Genomic DNA, 11,908 nt, shown 5'->3' with positions numbered 1-11,908 from the left:
AAAGAAGAACACATGGCGAATGTGATATAAATGGCCTGTTGGATAAAAAAAAAAATCTTTATTTAAATTAAATGAGGGCACGTGGCAGATTTGCCTTATCTTTGTTTTACAATCGGTGTTGAAAGTTGATTAGTACTGACTTCTTAAGGTAAGAAAGGCAATGCTGTTTACAAGCTCGTTGACTCAGGAGCAAAATGGATCAACCCAGCAGCACATCAGAGGTTACTCCCAGCAAACAGTTTCCCATTTTAATTGAGTGAATGAGGTTCACTTCACTTCCTTGAGCTGAACGTTTACATGCTCACAGTTGCAATGCTAATATGTGGATGTTTCTCCATCTTTTTTTAAATTAGCACTCACACAAAGGGCTGTCTGATGGGAATTCATCTTGGCAGCTATTTGGTCACAAAACAAAGTATTTGAAAATAAGAAGAAAATTATGACCGAAGTCAGGGGATTACCTCTTCATCGAATAGCTGCTGCATGGCTTAAATAATCCATGCAAGGATAATAATACAGGTGTACTGAATAATGAGATGGGGCGTCACTCACAAGTAGCTAGTGACTATATGGGAGTGTTTCAACATGCATTAAATGCAACACGATAGGAGACATTATACAGTATAGTCTGCATTTATGCACGATTATAATTATGGTGATAATTAAGATGAGACCATCAACCATAATCCAGATACGACATCAATTCAAGATCAAGTTAATGCATTACTTTCTCTGATGTGATGTGCCGTGCTTTCCGACATGTTCGTCAGGGTTGTAAAGTACAGTCCGCTGAAGGTCGAGGGAGAGCTGGGTGGGCGGGGGTGGTGGCTGCAGGGATTTGGCTGCACGGCTGCAGCATTAGATGGTGGAACAATGGAGCCTCTCACCAGCCTGTTTACAGGACACAGTAAATCCACATAAGCAGTGAAATGGCTCATGGGACACCACGCACTTCCAGAGGCTATGCTCACACACACACACATACACACAGACACACACAGACACACACATGCTCATAAAGGGTAAGGGCCACAGTTGGATGTAATGATTTGAAGATCTTTCAGTCTTCTTTTACTGAGAAGCATTTTTAGTTCTCGTCTCTTCTTCTCACTTTTAAGGTATTTTTTATAGTTTTCTACCACACCACACATGTCTGACTCCCACATGTGGTTGTGTGTATCATGTTTGCATCAACACCCTGCAGGTGCGTAAACAGATTGACACACACACACACGCACACACACACACACACACACACACACGCATAAATGAGTTTATCCCTCTGAAGTGGTCATGTACAGCTGTTAGTATGATTATGTGTGTGTGTGTGTGTGTGTGTTTGTGTTTTAGTCATTCAAAGTTCCGTTGGGACCCCTGAGACCAGCTGAGTGGGTTCACAAACACTTAAATAAATAATCCCAATCAAAGAGACTTACTTAGTTATACCTCACACACACAGACGCACACAGTCAATGAAGATGAAGTCATTCATTGTGCAGAACGGTTGGGGAATACCATCGGGCGGCCAAATGTAAGTTTGTTCTCGCAAAAAGAAAAAGAAAAAGAAAAAGGAGAAATGAAAAGGGTCAAATAAATAATTACCTTCAGCTACAAGAAAAATCGGTAGAAGATAAAGAGGACGTGGGAAAGAAAGGTTATGTACATGTTTGAATATTTATGTTCCCGAGAGTCTCTAAATCATTTCAAACTTCAACATTTTTGCTGAAGAAAACTGATTTCTTAGTAGAACGCTGAAAAATACGGACTGTATATCTGTCAGAGCCTCCTGAGGGAAACAAGAGCAACAGCTGCTTCAGGTCTGGATACGATCAGGGTAGTGATGCTCAGAAGAGGGAAGCTATGGAGGCACTGGTTTTCCTCTCATCATGGGAGTTGCTTGGGTAAAACTCTTTTGAATTCAGCCCAGAATCGTACTCTGTCTCTACTGAGTTCTTAATAAACAAAACACACAACCTGCCATTTACAGACAATAGTCGGTTACATTAAAGTTGCTTCATATCAATGTTTTTAGCGGATTGAAAGTGGGCACGATGCGGAGCAAGAGAGCGAGGAGAACTGTAAAATGTAAAAATGTGAGGAAAATGAGGCCCACTCCGTCTCTGCGTGACAATATTTTTTCATGTTTCTTTTAATTTAAGAGGCCTTACTAATCCCAATTCCCACCGGGCGCTCGGAGAACAAGCAGCAGACAGTGAAGAGCAGAGTCACAGTGGGGTGAAAATCGAGGCGTGGTAGAGCGCAGAGGTGGAGAAGATAGGTGGAAGAAAGGCCCTGGAGCGCCTGGATGCTATGAATAAACCACCCGACATCAAGCGCTCCTGCTGGGTCAAATATAAGAAGGAGGCTTTCATTTCTGGGGAGATTCAGTCTGACGAGTTAATTTTGTCTTGAAGATTGACATTTATGAAGAAAAAGTAAGCTGACGTGGAGAGTAATGTTGATAGTCTCACTCGGATCCTGATAGTTAAAGTCAAAGTCAACTTCACTGTCAATTCCTCGTCATGTACCAAACACAAAATGTCTCTCTAATATGCAATAATAAAGTGCAAGTAAATTAAAAAAAATGTTAAAACAAAGAAAAACTATCATTCCGTATTTAGCAGAACTTGCACATATGGAGTCTTAAAGAAGAGGAAGGAGAGAGTTCAGCTTCCTAACCACCTGGTGGACGAAGCTGTTCGAGAGTCTGGTGCTGCGAGCACGGAGGCTCCGGTATCTTCTCCCAGAGGGCAGGAGGCTGAAGACACCGTGTGAGGGGGGGCTGGACTCGCTCACAATCAGGGTCACTCTGCGGGTGAGGCGGGTGTCATATACGTCCTGCAGGGAAGGAAGTGAGGCACCAATGTGCTCACTCTGCGCTGCAGGGCTTTCCTGCTGTTATCAGTGCAGCTTCTGCCCCACACAGTGATGCAGTTGGTCAGGAGGCTCTCAATGGCGCCTCCTGACCAACTGCATCACTGTATCGTCGCCTCTGGGCTTTCTTTGCCAGTGATGTTGTGTTGGCTGTCCACGAGAGGTCCTCACTGATGTCCACTCCTCAGGAATGTGGTGCGGCTTACTCTCTCTATATATCAGCACCAGTAATGCTCAGTGGTGGGTGTTGAGTTCCTCTCCGGAAGACAATCTCCTTGTTCTTCAGAAGGAGGTTGTTGTCTCTGACCACGTGGACAGAAAGCTGACCTCCTTCCCGAAGTGGGTATCATCATCTTTGGTGATGTGACCCACCAGAGTTGTGATTGGTGCTGTAGGTTGTTGTGCAGTTGTGTGTCAGCAGGGTGAAGATCAGTGGGCTAAGCACACAGCCCTGAGGGACCCCTGTGCTCAGCGTGATGCTGCTCGAGGTGTTGTTGCCGACACGTACGGCTTGTGGCCTCTCACTGAGGAAGTCCAGCATCCAGTTACACGGCGAGGTGCTGAGCCCCAGCTGGTCTAGTTTACAGATGAGTTGTTGTGGGATTATGGTGTTGAATGCTGAACTAAAGTCTATGAACAGCATTCTCACATATGAGTCTTTTGCGTTCAGGTGGGTGGAGAGCAGAGCAGGTTGCATCCTCCGTGGACCGTTAGGCACGGTATGCAAACTGGAAAGGGTCCAGGGTAGCGGGATTTGATGTGTGACATGACTAGCCCTTCAAAACACCTCATGATATTGGGGGTCAGTGCCAACGGACGATCGTCATTAAAGCAGGACTGAGTGGATTTCTTTGGCACAGGTATGATGATGGTAGTCTTGAAACATGATGGAACGACAGCTTGCCCCAGAGAAGTATTAAAGAGATCCGTGAAGACATCCTCAAGCTTCTTCAACACACGACCAGGGATGTTGTCCGGACCTGCTGCCTTGCCGGTGTTGATAGTGGAGTGTCCTCTTCACACGTCATGATGATTTGGTGATATTTTTCCTTTCAGACCCGAGGGTGACTGTGAGGAAGGACGATGTTTAGCAGCTGAACCCTCCGATGTTCGACCAAGGCCGGCATCCTGGAAAACCACGTCAACATGAGGTAGTAAGGGTGTCACTGAACCCTTTGCTATTACTTTTACTATGTCTCTTGCACTTTGCCCCCTTTGCTGCTGTAATCCTATAAATGTCCCCACTGCAGGACTAATAAAGGAATATCTTATCTTATCTTAAAGCAACCTGTTCAAAACCTGGAAGACAATAGAATAACTTAGTTTTGTTGCCCAAAGAGCTTGGTTACAACGTCATTTTGGCTCTTTTAACCAAAAATTCAGCCCCCATTTTACATGTAAATGTCAAATTGTTCATCATGGGGAGTACCCGTACAACAGTGAAAACAAGTGTATTATATCTCCTGTGGCCCTGGAGGAGCTTTGCCAAATTTTAGAAATAATCCCAATGTCATTATGATGTCGTCACGCATTTTGTGAGAGCCGCAGTTACAAAATGGGAAGGTGGAGTTTAAAAGACATAGGAATTGAGAAGGCATGATGGGTCTAATGATACTAGTATATTGGTTGCATTAGGGAAATACAGTTTGGGGAGCTTTACTATAATAGGGATTAAAGCATCTCGGCCTCTGCTACTTTGATTTGGACCGTTCCTTTTTTGTTTTACTGTCTCGCAACATGGAACGTTTCCGTAACTTAAAGATCAATTCTGTATTGTTATATTTAGATGTCAAACAAAACTTTCCCTTAATTGCACCAGACTTAATTTTTTCTGCACAGGTTGGATAGGAAAGGCAAGATACACAAGGGGAAAGGGAAGTAACGGCATAGGGGTGCCGAAGAAACCGAGTTGTTCTCACATAACTCGGTTTATTTATCGCTTTGTTCTGCTGCATCCTTCAGACCTCTTTATATGTTCCTCTCCGCTTCCAGACCTACTCGGGCCTCTTCTGTGTGACGATCAACCCATACAAATGACTGCCCATCTATGGCTCTAAAGTGGCCCAGATACAAGGGGAAGTAACGCAACGAAGTTCCTCCTCACCTCCTTCTCCGCCCACCACGACATGCTGATGGGTGAGGAGCGTCGAAGACAGGGTCATCATGGGTCATTGGGGGGTGGAGGGGGAGGAGGTTGAGTTAGCAAAGAGGAGAAGTGAGCATGCAAGTGGTATGCGGTGATTTGGGATAACACCCCCTCGAGACGAGTTGCATTAAAGTCATTACACTGTTCTTTGTCTGGAAGAAAGCGGAGCAGTTGCTGTGTAATCAGTGTGGCGTGTGATGATTCGTTCATGGAGCAGAACAATATTTGAAGCAATTACTTGGCATCAGGGGAGAGCTGACAGCTGTCTGTGTTGTTGGTAATGTGGACAGAAAACATCAGCTGTCCTCTGATCTGCTCAGAGGGAAATCATCAGTAATTACTCTTGCGTCTCACAATCTCTCTTTGTCTCCTGCCTTCTTCATGTCCCATCATTGCAGTGCAAGAAAACCAGTATATGCTGATCACGTGAGAACATGTTTAAAAAGTATATATATAAGATACAAAATATAAGGTGTAGCCTACATGTGTCCCTATTAGAAACTCCCTATGTGTTGCTCTCCTCCAGTGGAGGATCTGGTGCTGGCAAGACTGTAAACACCAAGAAGGTCATCAGCACTTTACCTCGGGGTGCAAAGCCTCTAAATCCAAGGCAAGCGAGGCATGATTTGCTTTTCCTCGACGACAAACTCATGCAAATTCATTTCACATACGTCTTTTCCTCTTCTCTCCTCTTACTCTCAGGGCACCCTGATGGACCAGATCATCCAGGCTAACCCAGTGCTGAAGGCATTGGCAACTCACGCTTTGAAGGTTACACGTTTACCAAAACCATCATCAAATGGAATAATTAATGTCCATGGGATGGCAACAGTACAATCAGAACATCTGTGAGAATAACATGTATTTATAGTAGTGCTGTGAAAAATAACGCGTTAACTCAGTTAACCCTCCTGTTATGTTGCGGGTCAAATTGACCCGTTTCAAAGTTTGAAAATCTAGGAAAAATACTTCTAAGTACTTTTTCTGTATAAAACTTCTTCTGCTTACCTTATTTAGTGTAATCAACGTAAAAAGAAATACAAAAAAATGTATTTGCAACCCCCCCCTGCAGGTTTATATAACAGAGATGATGTTCCCGGGTCAATTTGACCCGGCTGTGAAAGTGAAGGCTAAAAGTCACCAAAAGAGTCACGTTTAGACTATTTCTTTCTTTGTAAATGTAGGACAGTCTTTCTTACTCCCTCCCACCAAGTTTCAACACACACACTCACACCAACACACACACTAACACGCACGCACAGACACCAACACACACACCAACACACACACGAACACACAAACACACATATCAGCACACACACCCCATTCACAACCCCATATAAAGTTGTGCACATTTGAAACTTCAAACAAAAGAATCAGGTATTTGTTTTGGGAACCATCTCTATCCTGCTGTGTGCCCATCACCCCACATGAGAAGCACACTTTACAGACTAAACCATGTTTATCATCTCCTAACTTTCCCCCTAAATACACCTTTATTGGACATGGGACACTAATGTGAGGGTTTCTTTCATGTCTCAACTAATACATATGTAGTATAGTACTTCTAATATACTTTCTGTCTGACTGGGAGAGACACACACCCTGTCTCATCCCAATCTCAGACCCACACACACACACTCTTTCTAACGACCGCACCTGTGCGAGAAATACAGATACTATTTTGACAGGAACCTTTATTTTTCCCTGCGGGAAAACTCCACCCACACGTATCAGAGGAGGGGCCAAATATACAAAATGTTGCTGAGAAGTCCGACCTACAACATTACACTCTGCAGATGCATACGACTGCACCAAGAGGATGACTGTGCGCTGGCCTTTGGTCATCTTTTATCATATAATTTATGCATCTTAAAACTAAAAATAAACATAACTAACGTTTACTTTCAATACAAATCCTTTATGACTCATTTGGCTTGATTTTTAGTGGGCGGGTCATTATGACCCTGAACAGCACAGGTGTCTCATCTCTATTTATCTACATCACCCCATGAAAAAAAAAACTTACAAAATGCAAATAAAATTTTGGAGAAAATACATGTTATAGTAGACTAATGCAATTTAGATTTAGATTTTTTCAATGTACCTAAAAAATAGTTTGAACATGTATTTATCATTAAAACGAGTGAGTGCTCCTGATTGAACTCTGATCTATGGAGGGGTAAATAAATCAATTCCACTAAAAACTGATTTAATTGTTAGTAATGTTGTTGGTGATGAGGTACAAACTATAGTTTTTAGAATTTTTGGGTTTCTGACCACTTTTGGATGATTCAACATTATCCGGGTCAAATTGACCCGGGAACATCACGGCTGTATGTGAGAAACGAACATAACAGGAGGGTTAATTAAATTACAGGTTTAACTTCGTTATTTTTTTTAACGCATTTAACGCATGCGCAGAATGAGCTTCCAATCCGTCTGTTGTTGGTCGTCTCGAACCAGCAGCATGTCATTCTGTCTCTACGTGTTGCGTTGACAGTCCTCTGCCCGCCGTCTCGTGCGCCGCGGAGCTCCCGACACCGGTTTGCGCGCAAGGACGGACCGGACAAAAGAAGAAGTCACTAGCGTCCCGGAACATGTCGGCTGAACATTGCATCAATGAAAGACATCTCCAGCGCTGGCTTATGCGCGATGTAGCTATCAAGCTCACTCTTTTGTGTGAAGCAGATGAGGTCTAATGACACTATATCAGGGCTCTCAAGTCTCACGCATTGAGCGTGAGACTCACGCATTTCGGTCTTATCTCACGCACTCCCGCCACACATCTAATTCCTCACGCTGAAAAAACCTCTCGGCTATTTAATGCTTGAATGCAGGGGTGCTCAATACGCCGATCGATTGTTGAGTAGAAATAGTCACTAGCACCCCCCCCCGTCGACAACTCTTTTCGGCTCGATGCCGGCGCGCGCAACAGCTGTATCGGGTGCTGATGGAAATCTCACGCTTGCCTGTCTTCAAAACTTGAGAGCCCTGCTATATCATCGGACATAAGTTCGTACAACAAATGCACTCTATGTCTGTTTTCTGGCACACATTTCCCACAACTGCACCAAACGTCCGCCGACTTGCGTGCACGGTCCGCACGGTGAAGCATCTGGACCGGCGGTCCTTCGGCATCAACTTCATCAGAATCATCGCTATCATCGCTGTCACAATTCACTAAATGTGGACCGTTAGGCACGGTATGCAAACTGGAAAGGGTCCAGGGTAGCGGATTTGATGTGTGACATGACTAGCCCTTCAAAACACCTCATGATATTGGGGGTCAGTGCCAACGGACGATCGTCATTAAAGCAGGACTGAGTGGATTTCTTTGGCACAGGTTTGATGATGGTAGTCTTGAAACATGATGGAACGACAGCTTGCCCCAGAGAAGTATTAAAGAGATCTGTGAAGACATCCTCAAGCTCCTTCAACACACGACCAGGGATGTTGTCCGGACCTGCTGCCTTGCCGGTGTTGATAGTGGAGTGTCCTCTTCACACGTCATGATGATTTGGTGATATTTTTCCTTTCAGACCCGAGGGTGACTGTGAGGAAGGACGATGTTCAGCAGCTGAACCCTCCGATGTTCGACCAAGGCCGGCGTCCTGGAAAACCACGTCAACATGAGGTAGTAAGGGTGTCACTGAACCCTTTGCTATTACTTTTACTATGTCTCTTGCACTTTGCCCCCTTTGCTGCTGTAATCCTATAAATGTCCCCACTGCAGGACTAATAAAGGAATATCTTATCTTATCTTAAAGCAACCTGTTCAAAACCTGGAAGACAATAGAATAACTTAGTTTTTTTGCCCAAAGAGCTTGGTTACAACGTCATTTTGGCTCTTTTAACCAAAAGTTCAGCCCCCATTTTACATGTAAATGTCAAATTGTTCATCATGGGGAGTACCCGTACAACAGTGAAAACAAGTGTATTATATCTCCTGTGGCCCTGGAGGAGCTTTGCCAAGTTTTAGAAATAATCCCAATGTCATTATGATGTCGTCACGCATTTTGTGAGAGCCGCAGTTACAAAATGGGAAGGTGGAGTTTAAAAGACATAGGAATTGAGAAGGCATGATGGGTCTAATGATACTAGTATATTGGTTGCATTAGGGAAATACAGTTTGGGGAGCTTTACTATAATAGGGATTAAAGCATCTCGGCCTCTGCTACTTTGATTTGTACCGTTCCTTTTTTGTTTTACTGTCTCGCAACATGGAACGTTTCCGTAACTTAAAGATCAATTCTGTATTGTTATATTTAGATGTCAAACAAAACTTTCCCTTAATTGCACCAGACTTCATTTTTTCTGCACAGGTTGGATAGGAAAGGCAAGATACACAAGGGGAAAGGGAAGTAACGGCATAGGGGTGCCGAAGAAACCGAGTTGTTCTCACATAACTCGGTTTATTTATCGCTTTGTTCTGCTGCATCCTTCAGACCTCTTTATATGTTCCTCTCCGCTTCCAGACCTACTCGGGCCTCTTCTGTGTGACGATCAACCCATACAAATGACTGCCCATCTATGGCTCTAAAGTGGCCCAGATACAAGGGGAAGTAACGCAACGAAGTTCCTCCTCACCTCCTTCTCCGCCCACCACGACATGCTGATGGGTGAGGAGCGTCGAAGACAGGGTCATCACGGGTCATTGGGGGGTGGAGGGGGAGGAGGTTGAGTTAGCAAAGAGGAGAAGTGAGCATGCAAGTGGTATGCGGTGATTTGGGATAACACCCCCTCGAGACGAGTTGCATTAAAGTCATTACACTGTTCTTTGTCTGGAAGAAAGCAGCGGAGCAGTTGCTGTGTAATCAGTGTGGCATGTGATGATTCGTTCATGGAGCAGAACAATATTTGAAGCAATTACTTGGCATCAGGGGAGAGCTGACAGCTGTCTGTGTTGTTGGTAATGTGGACAGAAAACATCAGCTGTCCTCTGATCTGCTCAGAGGGAAATCATCAGTAATTACTCTTGCGTCTCACAATCTCTCTTTCTCTCCTGCCTTCTTCATGTCCCATCATTGCAGTGCAAGAAAACCAGTATATGCTGATCACGTGAGAACATGTTTAAAAAGTATATATAAGATACAAAATATAAGGTGTAGCCTACATGTGTCCCTATTAGAAACTCCCTATGTGTTGCTCTCCTCCAGTGGAGGATCTGGTGCTGGCAAGACTGTAAACACCAAGAAGGTCGTCAGCACTTTACCTCGGGGTGCAAAGCCTCTAAATCCAAGGCAAGCGAGGCATGATTTGCTTTTCCTCGACGACAAACTCATGCAAATTCATTTCACATACATCTTTTCCTCTTCTCTCCTCTTACTCTCAGGGCACCCTGATGGACCAGATCATCCAGGCTAACCCAGTGCTGAAGGCATTTGGCAACTCACGCTTTGCAGGTTACACGTTTACCAAAACCATCATCAAATGGAATAATTAATGTCCATGGGATGGCAACAGTACAATCAGAACTTCTGTGAGAATAACATGTATTTATAGTTTAAGGGGAATCCACAGCTAAGCTAGCTGGTGCCGACATTGAGAGCTATAAGTGGGTTTCATTCATTTGGTCTTTTGTTACCTCTGCCAAATACCAAAGCCTTGGTTTTTACGTGCTATGATTCATGAAATAAAAATGTTATGCTGCTAAAGGAACATAATAAATATCCATACATCTAATTGTCTTGCTTCAGATCTGCTAGAGAAATCAAGAGTGATTTCCCAGCAGGCTACTGAGAGAGGATACCAACTGCTCTCTGGAAGGAAACCAGAACTCATAGGTGAGGAAACGAAAGCTGCAATGCCATCAGATATGGATTGAAAGTAGATGTAAGCAGAAAATACAGACTAGAGATCCTCTTCTCTGCTGCACACATGTACCTTATTATTTCACAGTCAGCTTTGTGGAAGCTAAAGTAACATTTGGGGAAACCTTTCTTTTTAACAGTCAAAATAGTTTCTCATATCTGGATTTGACGAATTGCCAATGGACAAATACATGTTTTACCGATGAAGAGTTGAAGAGAACAACTAACTGCTTTAAATACAGTAATGGATAAACAGTTTAAGTAGTTCACGTTAGCTAAAAGTAATGATTACATGTAGTTCACGTTAGCTGAAAGTAAAGATTACATGTAGTTCACGTTAGCTAAAAGTAATGATTACATGTAGTTCACGTTAGCTGAAAGTAATGATTACATGTAGTTCACGTTAGCTGAAAGTAATGATTACATGTAGTTCACGTTAGCTGAAAGTAAAGATTACATGTCGTTTACGTAAGCTGAAAGTAATGATTACATGTAGTTCACGTGAGCTTAAAGTAAAGATTACATGTAGTTCACGTTAGCTTAAAGTAAAGATTACATGTAGTTCACGTTAGCTTAAAATAAGGATTACATGTAGTTCACGTTGGCTGAAAGTAATGATTACATGTAGTTCACGTTAGCTGAAAGTAAAGATTACATGTAGTTCACGTTAGCTAAAAGTAATGATTACATGTAGTTCACGTTAGCTTAAAATAAGGATTACATGTAGTTCACGTTAGCTTAAAGTAATGATCACATGCTTGAAACAACGTGAGATAAGTTTGCAAAAACTGTTGAAATCACTTTCAAGTTTAGTGAAACTAAACCCACTTAAATACATAAAATAGTTAAATGCTGTGAAAGGGTATTGCAGTATATCGTCGTTAGGGTCGAGTAGCGTCCGGTTTGTGGGGTTGATGAAGAGGAAACTGACAGGTCTGTGGGGGTTGAGTGTCTCACTAAAAAGCTTGAGAAGGGAGAAATCAAATGTTACTTTCTGTCTGAATTAATAATCTTACCCGGTAACACGCATTGGGACGCACTTTCGGTGTCACAAATGATTATGGTCTTGAGTGCT

General features: G+C 43.2%; 2 long non-coding RNA genes across 2 annotated transcripts; both read left to right on the top strand.

Moving 5' to 3' along the window:
• The first annotated feature begins 3,959 nt into the window (after positions 1-3,959).
• Positions 3,960-5,430, top strand: LOC130188064 (uncharacterized). The gene is made up of 3 exons (XR_008830557.1): positions 3,960-4,025; positions 4,867-5,010; positions 5,419-5,430. It is a non-coding gene; the product is annotated as an uncharacterized LOC130188064 (long non-coding RNA).
• A 3,128-nt stretch (positions 5,431-8,558) lies between these two features.
• LOC130188115 (uncharacterized) lies at positions 8,559-10,064 on the top strand. Its single transcript, XR_008830566.1, has 3 exons — positions 8,559-8,657; positions 9,499-9,642; positions 10,054-10,064. It is a non-coding gene; the product is annotated as an uncharacterized LOC130188115 (long non-coding RNA).
• Positions 10,065-11,908: the final 1,844 nt, after the last annotated feature.

The sequence above is a fragment of the Pseudoliparis swirei genome, chromosome 23, assembly GCF_029220125.1.
Source record: "Pseudoliparis swirei isolate HS2019 ecotype Mariana Trench chromosome 23, NWPU_hadal_v1, whole genome shotgun sequence".
Taxonomy (NCBI): Eukaryota; Metazoa; Chordata; class Actinopteri; order Perciformes; family Liparidae; genus Pseudoliparis; species Pseudoliparis swirei.
The sequence above is the reverse complement of the archived record's forward strand: the minus strand, read 5'-3'. Positions and strand labels throughout refer to the sequence as shown.